Here is a 20,953-nt window from a genome sequence, read left to right as displayed (position 1 = left end):
AGACATTTCTACTATACTATTTCTTCTAAGCATGAACATGGAATATCTTTTTATTGTTTTTTGTCCTCTTCAATCTCTTTCATCAGTGTGTTATACTTTTCATTGTAACAATATTTTAACTCTTTGGTTAAATTTATTTATAGGTATTTTATTCTTTGGTAGATATTTTAAATGAAAAATGCTTTTTTTATTTCTTTTTCAGATTGTTCACTATTGGCATATAGACATGCCACTAATATTTCTATGTTGATGTTGCATCCTGCAAATTTTCTTAAATTCATTTATCAGTTTCTATGGTTTTTTTTTGGGGGAGGGGTGCACAGTGGAATCTTTAAGTTTTTCTAAATAGATTATTATGTTATCTGCAAACAAGGACAATTTGACTTCTTCCTCTCCAATTTCGATCCCTTTATTACTTTCTCTTGCCTAATTTCTCTGGCTAGAACTTCCAGTACCATGTTGAAGAAAAATGTGAAAGTGAGCAACATTATCTTATTTCATATCTTAGAAGAAAAGAATTTCAATTTTTCCCTGTTTAGTATCACATCAGCTGTGGGTTTGTCATGCATGGCCTTTATTGTGTTGACAGATGTTTCTTATATAAATAATTTGTTGAGAATTTTTGTTCTTAAGGGATGTTGAATTTTATCAAATACTTTTTCCGCATCTATTGAAATGATCATATTGTTTTTGTTCTTCATTCTGTTGATGTGGTATTAAACCATCCTTGCATCCCTGAGATAAATCCCAATGGATTGTAGTTAAAAATCTTTTTGATGCGTTGCGGAATTTGGTTTGCCAGTATTTTGTTGAGGATTTTTGCATTTATGTTTCTCAGGGATAATGGCTTGTACTTTCTTTTTTGTTGTGTCCTTGTCTGGTTTTTGTATCAGGGTAATGGTGGCTTTGTAGAATGAGTTTGGAAAAATTCACTTCTCTTAAATTTTTTGGAATAGTTTGAGAATAATTGGTACTGGTCTTCTTTAAAAGTTCAGTAGAATTCAACAGTAAATTCATCTGGTCCAGGACTATTCTTTGTTGAGGGATTTTTATTACTGATTCAATCTTTTTACCCATTATTGGTGTGTTCAGGCTTTCTATTTCTTCATGGTTCAATCTCGGTCGGTTATACGTATTCAGGAAATTATCCATTTATTCTAGATATCCCAATCTGTTGGCATATTGTGGTTCACAATGGTCCTCTGTATTTCTGTAGTGTCAACTGTAATGCCTTCTTTTTCATCTCTGATTTTATGTATTTGAGTCTTTTCCCTTTTTTTCTTAGCTTGTCTAGTTAAAGGTGTGTACATTTTATTTATCTTTTCATGAAACTAAATGTTTATATTGTGTGGTTTTTTTTAGTTTCATATTTCTCCTTTGATATTTATTGTTTATTTTCTTCTACTAATTTGGGGTTTGGTTTGTTCTTGCTTTTTGAATTCTTTTATGTGCATTATTAGGTTATTTGAAGTTTGTCTTCCTGTTTGATATAGGTATTTATTGCTGTAAACTTCCTTTTCAGTGCTGCTTTTGCTATATACTGTAGGTTTGGTATCTTGTGTTTCCACTTTTATTTCTTTCACAATTTTTAAATTTTCTTCTTAATTTATTTGTGAACCCATTGGTCATTTAGAAACATGTCATTTATTTTCCCTGTAATTTCACAGTTTCCAGAATTAATCTTGTTATTGATTTCTAGTTTTATTCTATTGTAGTCTGAAAAAATATTTGATATAATTTTCATTTTTCTGAATTTTGGGGTATTATTTTTGTCACCTAATGTATGGATGTATGCTCTATCCTAGAGAATGTTCCATGTACTGCTGGTAAGAATAATATGTACTCTGTAGCTGTTAGATAGAGTGTTCTGTAAATGTCAGTTAGGTCCATTTGGTGTAAAATATAATTTAACTCCAGTGTTTCTTATTGATTTTCTGTCTGAATGATTCATCCATTGTTAAAGTGGAGTGCTGAGATCTCCAACTATTACTGTATTGCAGTCAATCTCTCTCTTTATGACTGCTAATATTTGCTTTGTATATTTTGGTGCTCTAATATTGGGTGCATAGATATTTACAACTGTTATATTCTCTTATTGAATTGAGCCCTTTATCATTGTAAAATAGTCCTTTTTGTCTCTATAGTTTTGACTTGAAGTCTGTTTCATCTGATGTGAGCATAGCTACTCTTGCTCTTTTAAGGACTCAGTATCTCTTCATGTTGTGCAAGTTTAGGTGAGGACTTGCATATAACTGAAGGAAAGATCTCCTTAACTTTGTTACCTAGGATATTTTCTTTCTTCACCTTTGCTCCTGCTTTGTATCCTATTTCTCTTTCTTGATTTAGTTTTTTCCATAGCCTTTTTCCAGAATGATAGCTCCTTATAGGTAGTGATATTATCTGCTTTGTTCACTGATAATTTCTAACCTTGACAGAGTGTCTGATGCATTGTAAGCACTCAAATACAATCTTCGATAAGTGAATGAATAAATGTTGAATGAAGGAATTAATGAATAATTGAATAAATATCTCTTCAATGGCATTTTATTTCCCCTTCTAGAGATATACTTATTCCATTATGTAAGATTTTTCAGCTCTTTAACTTCAATTATTGAGTCTTTATACTTATTTATTCCCATGCATAACATCATGTCTGCCACTATGTGTCACTAAACAAAAGCTGATTAATTGAATATATATATGCTAACCTCTGAGATACTTTGGCTCTCAGCATAATCTGTTATCATACTGGCAGCCATACATATTTAAAATATGTAGATGTAAAATTGTTATACTGAGAAGAACCTAATTCTTGGAAATAACTTGACTGAGGCTTGTGCAAGGTATTGAGCCCCTCTACACATGTCCCCTCATTTGCAAAATGTACATAATTAACTACACCCTATGGAGTAGTTGCCGAGATTCATATAATTCTATAGAGTGCCTACCACATAGTTTGACTTAATATAAGTCAATTTTTTTATCATTTTATGTTCTTATCATCTTTTTATTATATTTTGTCTGTGGTAAGTTACAGTGTATTCCTACATCGTATGATATGTTTATGCAGTTCCATGTCTCTCTTTTATTCCAATTGAATTCATTTCCATTTTTTCTCTTTCTTTCATATTCTATATTGTTACCTTCCATTCTTTCACATACATTGTTGAATAATTAATATGTGCCAAGAACTGTGATAGCACTGTGCATGCAAAGGAAACAAACATGGCCTCTTCTTTTGAGGAACTCATAATGTAGCTGGGGAAAATAGATCAGTAATTAGATTCTGTTGTTTCCCAAGCTCCCAAAAAGGATATGAGGTTCTTTAAGGACATAAGCCAGTGGAACTAGCTCCTTTCTCTTACAGCTGACTCTCCCACAGTTCTTTTTAATTTTAATTTTTAATTTTTGTGGGTACATAGTAGGTGTATATATTTATGGGGTACATGAGATGTTTTAGTACAGGCATTCAATGTAAAATGATTGCATCATGGAGAATAGGTTATTCCTCCCCTCAAGCATTTATCCTTTGAGTTACAAACAATCCATTTATACTCTTTATGGTATTTTAAAATGTACAATCCAGTTATTATTATCTATAGTCATCACTATTTGTGTTATCAAATAGTAGATCTTATCCATTCTATTTATTTTGTACCCATTACACATCCTCACCTCCTCTCCATGCTCCAACTACCCTTCCCAGCCTCTGGTAGCCATTATTCTACTATGTCCATGAGTTCAATTGATTTGATTTTTAGATCAATATGTGATGTTTGTGTTTCTTTGCCTGGCTTATTTTACTTAACATAATAGTCTCAAGTTACATCCATGTTGTTGCAAATGACTGGATCTCATTCTTTGTTATGGTTGAGTAATACTCCATTGTGTACATGTATTACCTTTTCTTCACTAATTCATCTGTTGATGAACATTTAGGTTGTTTCCAAATCTTAGCTATTATAAAAAGTGCTTCAATAAACCTAGGAGTGCAGCTATTTCTTCAATATACGGATTTCATTGTTTTGTGTGTACTCAGTAGTAGAATTGCTGGATCAGAGGGTAGCTCAATGTTTAGTTTTTTAAGGAACCTCCAAACTGTTCTCCATAGTGATTGTACTCCTTTACATCTCCACCAACGATGTACAAGGATTCCCTTTTCTCCACATCCTCACCGTAATTTGTTATTGCCTGTCATTTGGATATAAACCATTTTAACTGGGGTGAGATGACATCTCATTGTAGTTTTAATTTGCATTCTCTGATCAATGATGTTCAGCATTTTTTCTTATGTCTGTTTGCCAGTTGTATGTCTGCTTTTGAGAAACATCTAGTTAAATCTTTTGCCCATAGTTTAAATTATTAGATTGTTTTTCCCTATAGAGTTGTTTAAGCTCCTTATATATTGTGGTTATTAATTTCTTCCTAAATGGGTAGTTTGCAAATATTTTCTTCCATTCTATGGGTTGTCCCCTCATTTTATTGATCGTATCCTTGCTGTGAAGAAGCTTTCTAACGTGATATGATCCTACTTGTCCATTTTTGCTTTGGTTGGGTACCTGTGCTTGTGGGGTATTGCTCAATAAATTTTTGCCCAGATCAATGTCCTGAAAATTTTCCTCAATGTTTTCTTGCATTTTCATAGTTTAGGTCTTATATTTGAGTCTTTAATTGATCTTTATTTGATTTTTGTGTATGGTGAGAGATAGAGATCTAGTTTCATTCTTCTGCATGTAAATATCCAGTTTCTCCAGCACCATTTATTAAAGATACTATCTTTTCCCTAGTATGTGTTATTGGCATCTTTGTCAAAAATGAGTTTACTGTAGTGGTATGGATTTGCTTCTGTGTTCTCTGTTCTGATGAATTGGTCTTTGTGTCTGTTTTTATGCCAGTACTGTGCTGTTTTCGTTACTATAGCTCTGTAGTTTAATTTGAAGTCAGGTAATGTAATGTGGTTTCTCCAGTTTTGTTCCTTTTGCTTAGGATAGCTTTGGCTATTTTGGGTCTTTTGTGGTTCCATATAAACTTTAGGATTTTTTTCTATTTCTATGAAGAATGACATTGGCATTTCGAAAGAGATTGCATTGACTCTGTCAATTGCTTTGGCTAATCTGGATGTTTTAATGATTTCAATTTTTTCCAATCGATTAAGATGAAATATTTTTCCATTTTTGGGTGTCCTCTTTAATTTCTTTCATCAGTGTTTTATAGTTTTTGTGGTAGAGAGCTTCCACCTCTTTTGTTAAGTTAATCTCTAGGTATTTAATTTTGTGTATGTATATCAGTCTGTTGTCCCACTGCTATAAAGAACTACCTGAGGATGGGTAATTTATAAGTAAAAGAGGTTTAAATGTGCTCATGGTATCATGGGTTGTACAGGCTTCTGCTTCTCAGAAAACTTACAATAATGGTGGAAGGTGAAGTGGAAGCAGGCACATCTTCACATGGTTGGCAGGAAAGAGAAAGAGTGAAGGGAGAAGTGCTACACACTTTTGAACAACCAGATCTCGTAAGAACTCTATCATGAGACAGCACTAGGGGGAATGATGCTGTATACCATTAGAAACCATCCCCATGAGTCAATCATCTCCCACCAGGTCCCTTCTTCAACACTGGGAATTACAATTTGATATGAGATTTGGGAGGGGGGGACGGGGGGGCACAGAGCCAAAGCAATCAGTGTGGCTATTGTAAATGAAATTACTTTTTTATTTCCTCTTTATATTGTTCACTGTTGTGACATATAAAAATGCTACTGATTTTTGTATGTTGATTTTGTGTCCTGTAACATTACTGAATTGGTATAAAAGTTCTAATAGTTTCATGTAGAGGCTTTAGGTTTTTCCAAATATAAGATAATATCGTCTGTAAATGAGGACAATTTGACTTCTCCCTTTTCAATTTGGATGTCCTTCATATCTTTCTCTTGTCAAATTACTCTAGCTAATACTTATAGTACTATGTTGAGAAGCAGTACTGATAGTAAGTATCCTTGTTGTGCTCCACATCTTAGAGGAAAGACTTTCAGTTTTTCCCCATTCAGTATGATATTATCTCTGGGTCTGTAATACACGGCTTTTATGATATTGAGATATGTTCTTTCTATCCCCAGTTTTGAGGAGTTTTATCATCAAAGGATGTTGAATTTTATCAAATGCTTTTTATGCATCAATTTAAATAATCGTATGGTTTTTATCCTTCATTCTGTTGCTATGATATATCACATCGATCAATTTGCATATGTTGAACCATCCATGCATCCCAGGAATAAATCATTCTTGTTCATGATGAATGAACTTTTTAATGTATTGTTGAATTCAGTTTGCTACTATTTTGTTGAGGATTTTTGCATCAATATTCATCAGAGATAACAGCCTGTAGTTTTACTGTTTTTGAGGTGTCTGTCTGGTTGTGGTATCAGAGTAATACTGGCCTTGTAGCATGAGTTTGGAAGTACTCTCTCCTTCTCTATTTTTTGGAATAGTTTGAGTAGGATTGGTATTAGGTTTTCTTTAAATGTTTGGTAGAAATCTTCAGGGAAGCAATCATGTCCCTGGCTTTTATTTACTGGGAGATCTTTTATTATGGCTTTGATTTTGTTACTTGTTATTGTTCTGTTAAGGCTTTGGATTTCTTCCTGGTTCAATCTTGGTAGGTTGTGTGTATTCATGGATTTGTCTATTTCTTCTAGATTTTTAAATTTATTGGCATATAGTTGCTCATAGTAGCTAGTAACAATCCTTCAATTTCTGCAGGATTAGTCATAATGCCTCCTTTTTCATTTCTGATTTTATTTATTTGGGTTGTCTCTCTTTTTTTCTTAGTTTGACTAAAAGTTTCTCAAGTTTGTTAACTTTTCAAAACATCAACTTTTTGTTTAATTGATCTTTCATATTGTTTTTCATTTCAATTTGATTTATTTCTGCTCTGATCTTCATTATTTTTTTCTTCTACTAATATTGGCTTTGGGTTGCTCTTGCTTTTCTAGTTCTTTAAGATGCACTGTTAAATTGTTCATTTGAAGTTTTTTCTCTATTTTGATGTAGGCACTTAAAGCTATAAACTTCCCTCTTAATACTGTTTTTTCTGTATACCACAGATTTGGCATATTGTGTTTCCATTATAATTTGTTTTAAGAAATTTTTCAATTTCTTTCTTAATTTCTTTATTGACCCACTGGTCATTCAGGAGCATATTATTAAATTTCCATGTAGTTACTATAGTGTCCAGAATTCCTCTTGTAATTTGTTTTTACTTTCATACCATTGTGAACAGAGAAGATGCTTGATATTATTTCAATTTTTTTGAATGTATTGAGACTTGTTTTGTGAAATAATATATGACCTATCCTAGATAATGACTCATTCTCAAGGAAGAGTAAGAGAGGAAGTGCTGAGAAAGAGAATGTGTATTCTGCATCTCTGAGATGAAATCTTTTGTAATTATCTATTAGATCCATTTGTTTTTATAGTGCAGATTAGGAGTGATGGGAGTGATGTTTCTTTGTTGATGTTCTGACTGAAAGACCTTTCTAATTCTTAAAGTATGTTGTTGAAATCTCCAGTCATTGTAATGGGGCCCATCTCATTCTATAGCTCTAATAATACTTTCTTTATCTGTCTGGATGCTCCAGTATTTGGCACATATATGTATAAAATTGTTATATCTTCCAGTTGAATTGACCCTTTTATCATTATATAGTGACTTTCTTAGTCTCAGAGTTTTTGTCTTGAAATTCATATTTTCTGGTATGAGTATTGCAACCCGTGCTCTTTTTTGATATCCATTGGCATGGACTAACTTTTGCCATCCCTTTATTTTCAGTCTCAGTGTGTCTTCATAGGTGAAGTATGTTTTTGTAGGCAGCAGATTAATGGATCTTGTTTGTTCATCCATTCAGCCAGTCTTTGTCTTTTAATTAGAGAATTTAGTCCGTTTACATTCAGTGTTATTATTGATAAATAAGGACTTATTCCTGCCATTTTGTTATTTGTTTTCTGATTGTTCTGTGGTCTTCTCTCCCTTCTTTCTTTCCTTCCTGTTTTCCTCTAGTGAAGGTAATTTTCTCTGGAGACACGATTTAATTTCTTGCTTTTCATTTATGTGTGTGTTTCCATTGTATGTTTTTTGTTTTGAGGTTACAATGAGGCTTACAAATACTATCTTATAACCTGTTAATTTAACCCCATAACAACTTAACACTGTTTTCATAAACAAACAAGAAAAAAGAAAACTAGTAAAAACTATATGCCTTAACTTTGTCCCCCTGCTTTTAACTTTTTGTTGTTTCTATATGTATCTTATTATATTGGCTATGTCTTGAAGGTTGTTGTAGTTATTATTTTTGATTGGTTCATCATTTAGTCTTTCTACTTAAGAGTAGTTTACATAGTACAGTTATGGTGTTATAATATTCTTTTTTTCCATGTACTTACTATTACCAGTGAACTTTGTAACTTTAGGTGATTATTTATTGCTGATTAATGTTCTTTTATTCCTCATTGAGGTACTCCCTTAAGTATTTCTTGTAGGACAGAGCTGTCTTTCCTTCCTTCCTTCCTTCCTTCCTTCTTTCTTTTTCTTCCTTCCTTTCCTTTCTTTCTTTCCTTCCTTCCTTTCTCTCTCTCTCTTTCTTTCTACTTCCTTCCCTCACTCCCTCCCTCCTTTCCCTCCCTCCCTCCATCCTTCCCTCCCTCCCTCACTTCCTTCCCCTCCCTCCCTTCCTTCCTTCCTTCCTCCCTTTCTTCTTTCATCCATCAACTTTTGTCTGTGAGTCTTTATTTCTCCTTTATGTGTCCTTCATGTGTGAAGGATATTTTCATCACATATACTATTCTATGGTAAAAGTTAGAAAAAAAAAAAAAAAAAAAAAAAAATATATATATATATATATATATATATATATATAAAATTCTGGGGTACATGCACAGAACATGTAGATTTGTTACATAGGTATACAAGTGCCATGTTGGTTTGCTGCACCCATCAACTCATCATCTACATTAGGTATTTCTCCTAATGCTATCCCTCCGCTAGTCCCCCATCCCCTGACAGGCCTCAGTGTATGATGTTCCCCTCCCTGTGTCCATGTGTTCTCATTGCTCAACTTCCACTAATGAGTAAGAACATGTGGTATTTGGTTTTCTGTTCTTGTGTTAGTTTGCTGAGAATGATGGTTTCCAGCTTCATTCATGTTCCTGCAAAGGACATGAACTCATCCTTTTTTATGGCTGGATGGTATTCCATGGTGTAGATGTGCCACAATTTCTTGATCCATTCTTTCATTGATGGGAATTTGGGTTAGTTCCAAGCCTTTGCTATTGTGAACAGTACTGCAATAAACATAAGTGTGAATGTGTCTTTATAGTGGAATGATTTAAGTTTTTTTCCTTCAGCACCTTAAATATATATTCCCACTGTCTCCTGGCCTATAAAGTTTCCATGGAGGAGTCTGCTGCTAGACATATTGGAGCTGCATTTTATGTTGTTTCTTTTCTCTTGCGGCTTTTAGAATTCTTTCTTCATCCTTTACTTAATACCATGATTATTAAATGCCTTGAGGTAGTTTTCTTTGGGTTTAAACTTTTCAGAGTTCTATACCTGATATGGTTTGGCTGTGTCCACACCCAAATCTCAAATTGTAACTCTCATAATTCCTACATGTCATGGGAAGGAACCAGTGGGAGGTAATTGAATCATGAGGGCAAGTCTTTCTGGTGCCGTTCTCATGATAGTGAATAAGTCTCACAAGATATGATAGTTTTATAAAGGGGAGTTCCCCTGCACATGGTGTTTCTCTTGCCTGCCACCATGCAACACATGATTTTACTCCTCCTTTGCCTTCTACTATGGCTGTGAGGCCTCCTCAGCCATGCTGAACTGGGAGTCTATTAAACTTTTTCCTTCATAAATTACCCAGTCTTGGGTATGCCTTTATTAGCAGCACAAGAACAGACGAATACAGTAAATTGGTAATTGGAGTCAGGCACTGCTGTAAAGATACTTGAAAATGTGGACGTGACTTTAGGACTGGGTAACAGGCAGAGGTTGGAACAGTTTGGGGGGCTCAGAAGAAGATAGGAAATTGTAGGAAAGTTTGGAACTTCCTAGAGACTTATTGAATGGCTTTGACCAAAATGCTAAAAGTGATATGAACAATAAAGTCCAGGTGGAGGTGGTCTCAGATGGAGATGAGAAACTTGTTAGGAACTGGAGTAAAGGTCACTTTTGCTATACAAAGAGACTGACAGCATTTTGCCCCTGCCCTTGAGACCTGTGGAACTTTGAACTTGAAGGAGATAATTTTGGGTATCTGGTAGAAGAAATTTCTAAACAGCAAAGCATTCAAGAGGTGAAAAAGGATAAAAGTTTGGAAAATTTGTAGCCTGATAATGCAGTAGAAAAGAAAAACCCATTTTCTGGGGAGAAATTCAAGCTGGCTGTAGAAATTTTCAAAAGTAACATGCAGCCCAATGCTAATCACCAAGACAATGAAGAAAATGTCTCCAGAGCGTGTCAGAGACCTTTAGGGCAGCCCCTTCTATCACAGGTCCAGAAGCCTAGGAGGAAAAATGCTTTCCTCGGCTAGTTCTAGGGCCTCTCTGCTGTGTGAAGCCTAGGGACTTGGTGCCCTGGATCCCAGCCGTGGCTAAAAGGGGCCAATGTAGAACTCAAGCTGTTGCTTCAGTGGGTGCAAGCCCCAAGCCTTGGTGGCTTACATGTAGTGTTGGGCTTGTGAGTGCATGGAAGTCATGAAATGAGTGGGAACCTCCACCTAGATTTCAAAGGATATATGGAAATGCCTGGATGTTCAGGCAAAGGTGTGCTGCACTGGTGGAGCCCTCATGGAGAACTTCTGCTAGGGAAGTGCAGAAGAAAAATGTGACATATGAACCCCCATATAGAGTTTCCACTGGGGCACTACCTAGTGGAGCTGTAAGAAGAGGGCCACCTTCTTCTTAAAACTCCACTGTAAGAAGTCTTACAAACTCCAGAATCCTCCAAACCCCAGAATAGTAGATCCATTCCACTGACACTTGCACTGTGTGCCTGGAAAAGCTTCAGACATTCAATAGCAGCCTATGAAAGCAGCCAGGAGGGGAGCTTTATCTGATAAAGCCACAGGGGTGGAATTACCCAAGACCATGGGAACCCACCTCTTGCATCAGCATGACCTGGATGTGAGACATAGAGTCAAAGGAGATCATTTTGGAACTTTAAAGTTTAATGATTGCCATATTAGATTTTGGACTTACATAAGGCCTGTAGCCCTTTCGTTTTGGCCAATTTCTCCCAATTGGAATGGATGTATTTACTCAATTCCTGCACCTCCATTGTATCTAGGAAGTAATTAATTTGCTTTTGATTTTACAGGCTCATAGATGGAAGAGATTTGCCTTATTTCAGATGAGACTTTGGACTGTTTACTTTTGAGTTAATTTTGAAATGAGCTAAGACTTTGTGGAACTGTTGAGAAGGCATAATAGGTTTTGAAATGTGAGGACATGAGATTTGTGAGGGGCTGGGGCAGAATGATATGGTTTGGCTGTGTCCCCACTTAAATTTCAAATTATAGCTCCCATAATTCCCATGTGTCATGGAAGGGACCCAGTGGAGGTAATTGAATCATGAGGACCATTCTTTCCTGTGCTGTTCTCATGATAATGAATAAGAGAATAGTTTTATAAAGGTGAGTTTCCCTTCACATTCTCTCTCTTGCTTGCCTTCCACTATACAAGACATGACTTTTTTACTCCTTTGCATTCTGCCATGCTTGTGAGGCCTCTCCAGCCATGTGAAACTGTGAGTCAAACCTTTTTCCTTTACAAATTATCCAGTCTCAGCTATATCTCCATTGGCAGCATGAGAACAGACTCATTCAATACCCATTTTGTACTTGGATATTGGTATCTTTTTTCTTTTTTTTTTTTTTTGGTGTAGCTGAGTTAGGCATTTTTTTTTTTTTAAAGAAAGAAAAAAAAGAATGAAGAAGAGGAGGAAAAATGAAGAGAAAGAGAGAGAGAGAATGAGAGTATTGCTTTCTTGCCCAGGCTAGAATGCAATTTAGTAATGGGTATTGAAAACCGCTTTTATACCAATAATTATACTTAATGATGTAGACAGGAAGGAATAAGGGAAGAAAATAACAAACAAACAGCCAACCAATATTTCATTTAAACTATGAAATGCTATGCGATTACTGAGGAGTGATTTACTTCCAATTATGTAGTCACTTTTGGAATAGGTGTGAGGTGGTAATGTATGTTTTGTGTATTTGAAGTGGAGAGTTCTATAAATGTTTATTAAGTTTACTTGTTCCGGGTCTGAGTTCAAGTCCTGGATGTCCTTATTAATTTTCTGTCTGGTTGATCTATAGAATCGTTAGCTCTTCTTGTTACATTGATCCTTTTGCCATTATGTAATGTCCTTCTTTACCTCTTTTGATCTTTGTTGCTTTAAAGTCTACTTTATCAGAGGCGAGAATTGCATCTCCTGCTTTTTGTTTATTTGTTTATTTTTACTCTCTGTTTGGTTGGTAAATCTTCCTCCTTCTCTTTGTTTTGAGTCTTTGTGTATTGTTGCATGTGAGATGGGTCTGGATGCAGCATACCGATGGGTTTTGGCTTTTTATCCAGTTAGAATATATATAAGTATAATACTGGCGTTTGATGCTAGCTGGCTGTTTTGCCCATTAGTTGGTGTAAATTTTTCATTGTGTTAATGCTTTTTGCTTTTTGATATATTTTTGGAAAGGCTGATATTGGTTGTTCCTTTATACGTATAGTGCTTCTTTCAGAAGCTCTTGTAAAGCAGGCCTGGTGGTGGTGAAATCTCTAAGTACTTGTTTGTTCGCAAAAGATTTAATTTTTCCTTCACTCATAAAGCTTAGTTTGGCTGGATATGAAATTCTGGGTTGAAAGTTCTTTTCTTTAAGGATGTTAAATATTGGTCTCCACTCTTTTCTGGCTTGTAGGGTTTCTGCTGAGAGATCTGCTGTAAGTCTGATAGATTTCCCTTTATGGGTAACCTGACCTTTCTCTCTGGCTGCCCTTAGTATTTTCATTTCAACCCTAATAAATCTGGCGATTATGTGCCTTGGGGTTGGTCTTCTTGAAGAATATCTTTGTGGTGTTCTCTGTATTACCTGGAGTTGAATATTACCCCACCTTGCCATGTTGGGAAAGTTTTCCTGAATGATATCCTGAAGAGTATTTTCCAACTTGGATTTTTCTCGTCACATTCAGGTACACCTCTCAAACGTAAATTAGGTCTTTTCACATAGTCCCATATTTCCTGGAGACTTTGCTCATTCCTTTTTATCCTTTTTTCTCCAATCTTGTCTTCTCGTTTCATTCCACTGAGCTGGTCCTCGACTTCTGATATCCTTTCTTCTGCTTGATCAATTAGACTGTTTAAACTTGTGCATATTTCGTGAAGTTCTTGTGTTGTGTTTTTCAACTCCATCAATTCACTTATATTCCTCTCTAAATTGTCCATTCTCGTTAGCATTGCGTCAAACCTTTTTTCAAGGTTCTTAGTTTCTTTGCATTGGGTTAGAACAAGTTCTTTTAATTCACAGAAGTTTCTTATCACCCACATTTTGAAACCTGCTTCTGTTATTGGAATACACTCGTTCTCCATTAAGCCTTGTTCCATTACTGATGAGGAATTGCTATTCCCTGTAGAGGGAGAGGCATTCTGATTTTGAGTATTCTCTGCCTTTTTAGGCTGCTTTCTTCCCTTCATTATATATTTATCCCTCTGTCGTCTTTGTAATCACCGACTTTCTAACTAGGTCTCTGAGCAGACGTCCAACTTTTTGATTCCCAGCACTAAAATCTGAGCAATCCACTGCGCCGGCCAAAACAGCGGTGTTAGGATTGATGGTGCTTTTCTGCCTGGGAATCTCCGGACTCTGCACCAAGAACTGCCGCTCTAAGGCGCCAGCAAAACCGCCGCGCCGGCCACAAGAGTCGCTCTGGCTACCCGTGGGGCTCCTCCGCTGGGAATCTCTTGGTCCGTGAGCAACAAATATTCGTCTGAAAGTGTGGCGTCCTCTCGTTCTGTGTGCTTTCACTGGGAGCTACGTGCCCAAGCTGCTAGTGATCAGCCATCTTGGATCTCTCTCCCGGATATTGGTATCTTATGCTACATTTGGGAAGTTCTCTGATATTACCTTTTTAATATACTTTCTACCTCTATCTTTTACTCTACCACGTCTTTAAGGCCTATAATCCTTAGATTTGCCCTTTCGAGGCTATTTTATAGATACTGAAAGTGTGCTTTATTGTTTTTTATTCTTTTTTCTTTTGTATCCTCTGATAGGTATTTTCAAATCTCCTATCTTTAAGTTTACTAATTCTTTTCTCTGCTTGATTCATTCTGCACTAAAGGACTTCAATATGCATTATTCAGTATGCTGACTGCATTTTTCGGCTCCAGAATTTCTGCTTGTTTCTTTTTAATTATTTCCATCTCTTTGTTAAATTTATCTGATAGAATTCTGAATTCCTTCTCTGTGTTATCTTGAATTTCTTTGAGTTTCTCAATATAGCGGTTTTGAAGTCTCTCTGTGCAAAAGGTCACATATTTCTGTTTCTCCAAGATTGGTTCTTGGTGCCTTATTTAGTTCATTTGGTGAGGTCATGTTTTCCTGGATGGTGTTGATGCTAGCACATGTTCTTTGGTGCATGGGCATTGAGGATTTAGGTATTTAATGTAGCCTTTACTGTCTAGGCTTATTTGTAACCATCCTTCTTGGGAAGGCTTTCCAAATATTTGAAAGAACTTGAGTGTTGTGATCCAAGCTGTATCTGCTTTAAGAGGCTCCCCAAGCCCAGGAACACTGTGGTTCTTGTAGACTCACAGAGGTACCACCTTAATGGTCTAGGACAAGATCCAGGACAGTTCTCTGGGTTATCAGAGACTCTTGTTCTCTTCCCTTACTCTCTCTCTTCCTCTCTTTCTCTCTCTCTCTATTTCTGTTCTGAGCCACCAAAAGCTGTGAGTTGAGTGGCATGAGTATCCATGTGGCCACTACAACTCTGACTTTGCTAGGTCAAGCCTCAAATAAGCACAGCACTCTTTCTCAAGGCATGCTATAACCATTCCCTGCTACCTAAGTCTGCTCAAGGCCCTAGGCACTACAATCAGCAAGTGGCTAAGCAAGCCAGGTCTGTGTACTTCCTTTCAGGACAGCAAGTTCTTCCATGCCCTGGGTGAATCTAGAAGTTCCATCTGAGAGTCAAGGACTAGACTCAAAAACCTTAGAAGTCTACCTGGTGTTCTATCATACTGCAGCTGAGCTTGCACTCAAACCACAAGATACAGTCCTTCACACTGTTTCCCTCCTTTCCAAAGGTAGAGGAGACTCACCCCATAGGCACTGCCACTCCAGGCCATAAAGAGTACTGGCAGATTACCTCTGAAGGCCTAAGGTCCCTGAAATCAGCTTGTGGTGAATGCTCCCCAGCCTGGCACACACCCTTCAGGGCAGTGGGCTCCCCTGTGGCTCAAGGCAAATCCAGAAATGTATGTAGTTCAAGAGTCAAGTCATGGAATCAGGGACCCCAGGAGCCCATTTGGTACTCTACCCCCTTGTGGCCATGCTGGTACTTAAAATAAAGCCCCCTTTACTTTCCCCTCTGCTTCTCCCAAGCAGGAGTTTTGTCCCATATCCACCACAGCTGGTAATCTGTTGAGTCTTACCTGAAGCCAGTCTCAAAGGCTCACTCAAGGCCCTCAACATAGTACCTGTGTATTGCTGTTTGTATACAGGGCCCAAGGGCATTTCAGTTAGCAGGTGATACATGCTGCCAGGTCTGAGTCCTCTCCTGGCTCAAGTTTTCTTTTGGCCCAGGATGTGTCTAGAAATGTACTCTGGGAGCTAGGCCCTGTAACAGGGGCTTTGCAGCTCTGAAGGGTGCCTTATCCTGCTATGGCTGAGGTGGTATCCTAGGTGCAAGACAAAGTCCTCCCCACTCTTTCCTTTCCTTTTCTCAAGTGGAAAGAAGGGGTCTTTTTTGGAGCTACAAAATGTACAACCTGGGGTTAGGGAAGGGGTGATGCCAGCACTCCCTTAGCTTCCCTAGCTGGTGTCTCAGTATGTTGTCTGCCCCCATGAGTCCACTGTCTCTGGGCCTAGCTAACCCCTAGGACTCACCTAAGAGTTCAAGGCCTTATGATATAGACTGTGTTTCAAGTTTACTTGGAGACACAGAATCCCATAGCCCTCAGTGGCAAGGTTTGCAGACACTCAACTTCTAACTCATGGAATCAGCGAGTCTCTTCTGGCTAGGGCTGGTTTAAATGCTCCTGCTGTGCGCAAGCATCAGCTGAATTTAATTTGGTTTTCCCTTCTGTTCTACCAGGACAGCACTGAGTTAAGTGCTTCACAATTACTGTGTTTTCCCACCCTCAGCACCTAAGGATGCTCTCTGCACCATGTGGCAGCATCTAGAGGGTGGAGAAGGGGTGACGTCAGCAATTCAGGACTGTTTTTTCTAACTCTTTAGTGCCTCCTTCATTAACATGAAGTTAAAACCAGATACTGAGTACTCACTTGATTTTTGATTCTGTGTAGATATTTGTTGGTGTCCCTGGTGGGGAAGGCAGATAATTGGTGGAATTCTCTATTCCGCCATCTTGCTCCGCCTTGTCTGCCAGAAACAGTTTAATCTCTCCTACTAGAGTAAACCCACTTCCTTTATTCTTTTTAGTCTTTCAGATGTTTCTCTTCCAAAGAAAATTTTATCTTTTACCTTTTGACAGTTGACTTTTCCACCGTTACATTCTCCTGATGCTGTTTGCTTTCTTTCATTTATTCTCTAAATAAAATTTTAATTTAAACAGATCCATTTCATGTTACTACAGAAATGTAGTCACAAAGTGGACATTTAATTTCCTATGGTATAAATGTTTGAAGACACTCACAGTGTATATAAAGTGAATCAAAGCATTGTGTGTAGCAGCAGATTACCTAGTCTCACTAACAAGCATAGAACCATATATACAGCATGTCAAAAGAATCAAAACAGGTCCTATGTCTCAGAAAGCTTTAGTCCTTCAAGGCAGGTTTCAGTGAAATGTTAAAACTTTTCTATGACTCAGAGTTGTAATAAAAAGCATTTTAGTGTGACAAAAATTAAACAATACTTTATTCACTTATTGAATGTATACATCATACAAAAGAAATATCAGTTACTATGACAAATATAAAAATAATTTTAAATTTGTGACTTTGAGGAAACTATAAATAAGAGATAATAACCTAATACATTTTTAAAAAACAACTTACCTGAATGAAACATATCTACCACATATTTGTAAAACAATTAGAGGACAAAAGCTAACTTGTGGTAATAAAATATCAACAATATTTTTATTGATGAAGAGTTCCAAATAAAATATTTTGAAAGACTTACTTCTTTAAAATATTCACTGAAGCATGTGACTTTTGTGTCTGATCTTGAAAGCAGTGACATAGAGGGCCTGATGTAGGAAAGATGACATTCTAAACAGAAGGTAATATGCATTTAAGTACAGAGGCTGCCCTTCCTTTTTTCACAGACATATGTAAGAAATTAATAATAGACAAAGTTAGGCACAGAAACAAAAACTAGGGGCCAAGTGAATGCCTGATGGAATAACTTATATTTCCAATGTATCAGAATAGAAGGCACTAAAGTTCTTTGAGTTCTTTGAACAAAATTATGTTTTTGAAAAATATTCAACACTCACTCATTGGCTGTGTGTGATTGGTATATTTCTGTGCCTCAATGAGTATGCTGTGAAAACACTGAAAGAATGGCATAGTCCTTTCCTCTGAGGAGCCACGGGCTATTTGGGTAATCTTGGTAGCTATGTGCATCTTACTCTGAAGTGAGAAGAAATTAGAGGCATGGTATATAATTCCCTAGATATATATATACAATGGATCATACTGGCAGGGAACATAATTTCAGTGTAGAGTAATAAAGTCTGAGTCTAGAGGGGTGGCTGTGAAGATAGAAATTATAAATTTCATCTTACAGGTATTATATGGCAAAAGTGCACATGCTTGGTGCACTTGGTACATAAAGGTGGGGGATAAAAAGTAACTCCATTTAAGCATCCCTATTTTTCATTCTGTATTAAAGATATAAGTTAATAACATAATCATTAATTTATTCAGTCAGTCAAAAGCTAATGTTCAACACCTTCCATGTACTGGTTATTTGCAGAATCTACTTTCACCAGTCATCCTCCATAAGTAAATTTGTTTAGCATTATCATCTTTTGGATTTGTCTAATTAGCAGTACTAACTTTACAGGGAGAGAAAGATAAAGCTGGTTGAGGTGGCATACAGTAATTTGCGATGGCTCTTACTGTACTGATTAACCTAATTAAAATAAGACAGTAGCATTTATTTATTAATTTAGTTTTTCTCATATCATTTAGAAATCTTTTATAATTTAAATTTCTCTTGCCTGTTTTGAGGCATGCCTATTTTAAGGATAGGTGTGAGTTTTTTCAAAAATGACTTAATTTGACTCTACTTTCAAAAGTTATTTGAAAGTAAAAGTAGAAAAAGAAAACCTTCTATACTTGTTGAAAATATTCTGTCATTTAATCTTTTTATGTAATTCTAAAACAGTGGTATAAATGTCAACCTGATCTGCAGGAAGGTTATTTTATTTTTATGAAGCCTAGAGTTTCTGTTATTTTAAAATATGGCAATAATTAGAGTTTATTTTCTGATTTTACAGATGGGACTATTTGAACATTTTTAATGTGTTAGAGAGAAACTTCTGCTCCTAGAGATGATGGATAAACAGAGTCCAGACTTAGCCTTCTGCCATAAGCAACTAGAAATCTTGATGAAATATATGAAACAACTGTGTTCAGACGTTGGAAAATAGTACATGACCTTGAGTTCATGGAAGTGAGAGGAAACAAACACAGTGAACCTAAAATCACTCAGCTTTCTGCCTCGAGTCAGAAAGACAGAAACAGTTTCCTGATTGTTGTTCATTAGAGAGAGAAAACAAATGTAGGTTGGCCATCTTGCTAATTTAAGAAGACAGAATCAGAGTTTTGGAAGGCCAAATCAGCTAGAATTTGCAGTGCAAAGTATGGAAGATGATGGATCTGTGCAAAAAAGGAGTCAGAAAAATTAGCGTAGGCATTCCCTTGAGTATTTGATTGAATACTAATCTACATGTCAGCAGGCTGGTATTTTGAGTTCAGTTAAGGAACACTTACTAGGGAGTTGGATTTCCAGAGCTGACATAGAGCCAGGAACTTTTCCAGCTTCCACCAGCCAGAGTAGACATATCTTGTTGAATACATAAGGAATTAAGTAAAAGCTCTTGGAGTGTCATATCTTAACAATGAGGCTAAACTATTCCTAGAATAGCAACTATTCTAGACTTGATCTAAACATTTAAAATCAAAGCTCAAAGGGAGCAAACTGAGCTGTAAGTTGCTTAACTGCCTGCTCAAAGTCCAACATTCCTTTAAAAAAAGGAAGAAAAATAAATCCACACTCTATACCTTAATGCACACAATGTCATGCATCTGGCCAAAAATTTGTAGAAAAGTGGCAAAATGTGTTACATTACCAGGAAGAAAACTGAGCAATAGAAACAGTTCCAGCAACTACATTGATGTTGAAATTAGCAGTCAAGGGCATTAAAACAGAAGGATAAATACATGCTAAAATATTTAAAAGCAGACATAAATATAAAAAGAATGAAAATGAAAATATAAAAATAGCAAAATGGAAGTTATAGAGATGAAAAATTGCATATCTAAGAAAAAAACATTTTAATGGATTGGATTAACAACACATTTGTTGTTGTAGAACTAAAGGTCAGTGAACTCAAAAACATAGCAATAGGAAACAGGCAAATGAGGCACAAAGATAAAAAATTAAAAGAAATGAGCAGACTCTCAGTTACTTGCAGAGCAATACCAAGGGGTAGACTATAAGTGCAACTGAAGCTCCAAAGGGATGGGAGATTGAAGCAGGTCAAAAGAAAACCTGAAGAAATAATGGCTGTAAAATTTTAAATGTAGTGAAAATGTAAGCCCAAATCCATAAAGCTCAACAAATCCTAAGCAAGATAAACACTAAGAAGCCATTATAAAGTTGCTAAAAACCAGTGATAAAAAATTAATATTATCCAAAATAAGAAAGAGCTGATACATGCAGAGGAATAAAATAACAGTTATGGCAGACTTTTTATCAGAAACTATAGATGAGACAAGAAATAAATAACATCTTTAAAGCACTGAAAGCAAAAAAAGAAATCTTTTACCTAGAATTCTGTTTCCTAGGACAATGAAATGGCATAACATGCTGAAACAAAAAATAAATACACTGTCAACTTAAACTTCCATAGCAAGTGAAAATGTTATTTTTGAATACTAAGGCAAAATTAATGCTTTTTCAAACAAATAAAAGCTGAGTGAGGTCATATTCTCAGACAGGCACTGCTGTAAATGTTAAAGAAAGGTCTTCAGGAGAAAGAAAATTATACCAGACCAAAATGTGGACCTATACAAAGTAATTTTAAAAACCAGAAATGTAAATATGTGAGTAAATGTAAAATATAATGTCTTTCTTATAAAACTTACTTCAGAGATAATTGACTATTTAAAGCAAAAATAATAATTCATTTGAGAAGCAGCTATAAAATAAATATGTGGAAGTAGAATGTATAAAACTAATACCTAAAGGATGGGAGGGGAAAATGGAAGAATATTACTGTAGGATTCTTACATTATACATAAAGTAGTATAATCTTATCCGAATGTAGACTGTGATAAATTAGTGATGTATATTGTCAACTTTAGAGCAACCACTAAAACATAATAATGAGGTCTAACTAATAAACCACTGTGGGGATAAAATGAAATGCTAAAAAGAAGGCAGAAAACAAAGAACAGATGGGACAGACAAAAGCA

The 20,953-nt window shown here is 36.0% G+C and overlaps 1 protein-coding gene across 6 annotated transcripts in view; it reads left to right on the top strand.

Moving 5' to 3' along the window:
• GRM1 (glutamate metabotropic receptor 1) overlaps nt 1–20,953 on the top strand; it is a 419,903-nt gene that overhangs the window by 352,078 nt on the left and 46,872 nt on the right. The gene's annotated exons all lie outside the window — the stretch shown is intronic.

This window comes from Aotus nancymaae, unplaced genomic scaffold (genome assembly GCF_030222135.1).
Source record: "Aotus nancymaae isolate 86718 unplaced genomic scaffold, 86718_ANA_hifiasm-v0.15.2.pri h1tg000040l, whole genome shotgun sequence".
NCBI classification, from domain to species: domain Eukaryota; kingdom Metazoa; phylum Chordata; class Mammalia; order Primates; family Aotidae; genus Aotus; species Aotus nancymaae.
Note: the sequence above shows the minus strand (reverse complement) of the source record. Positions and strands in the feature narration are given on the sequence as shown.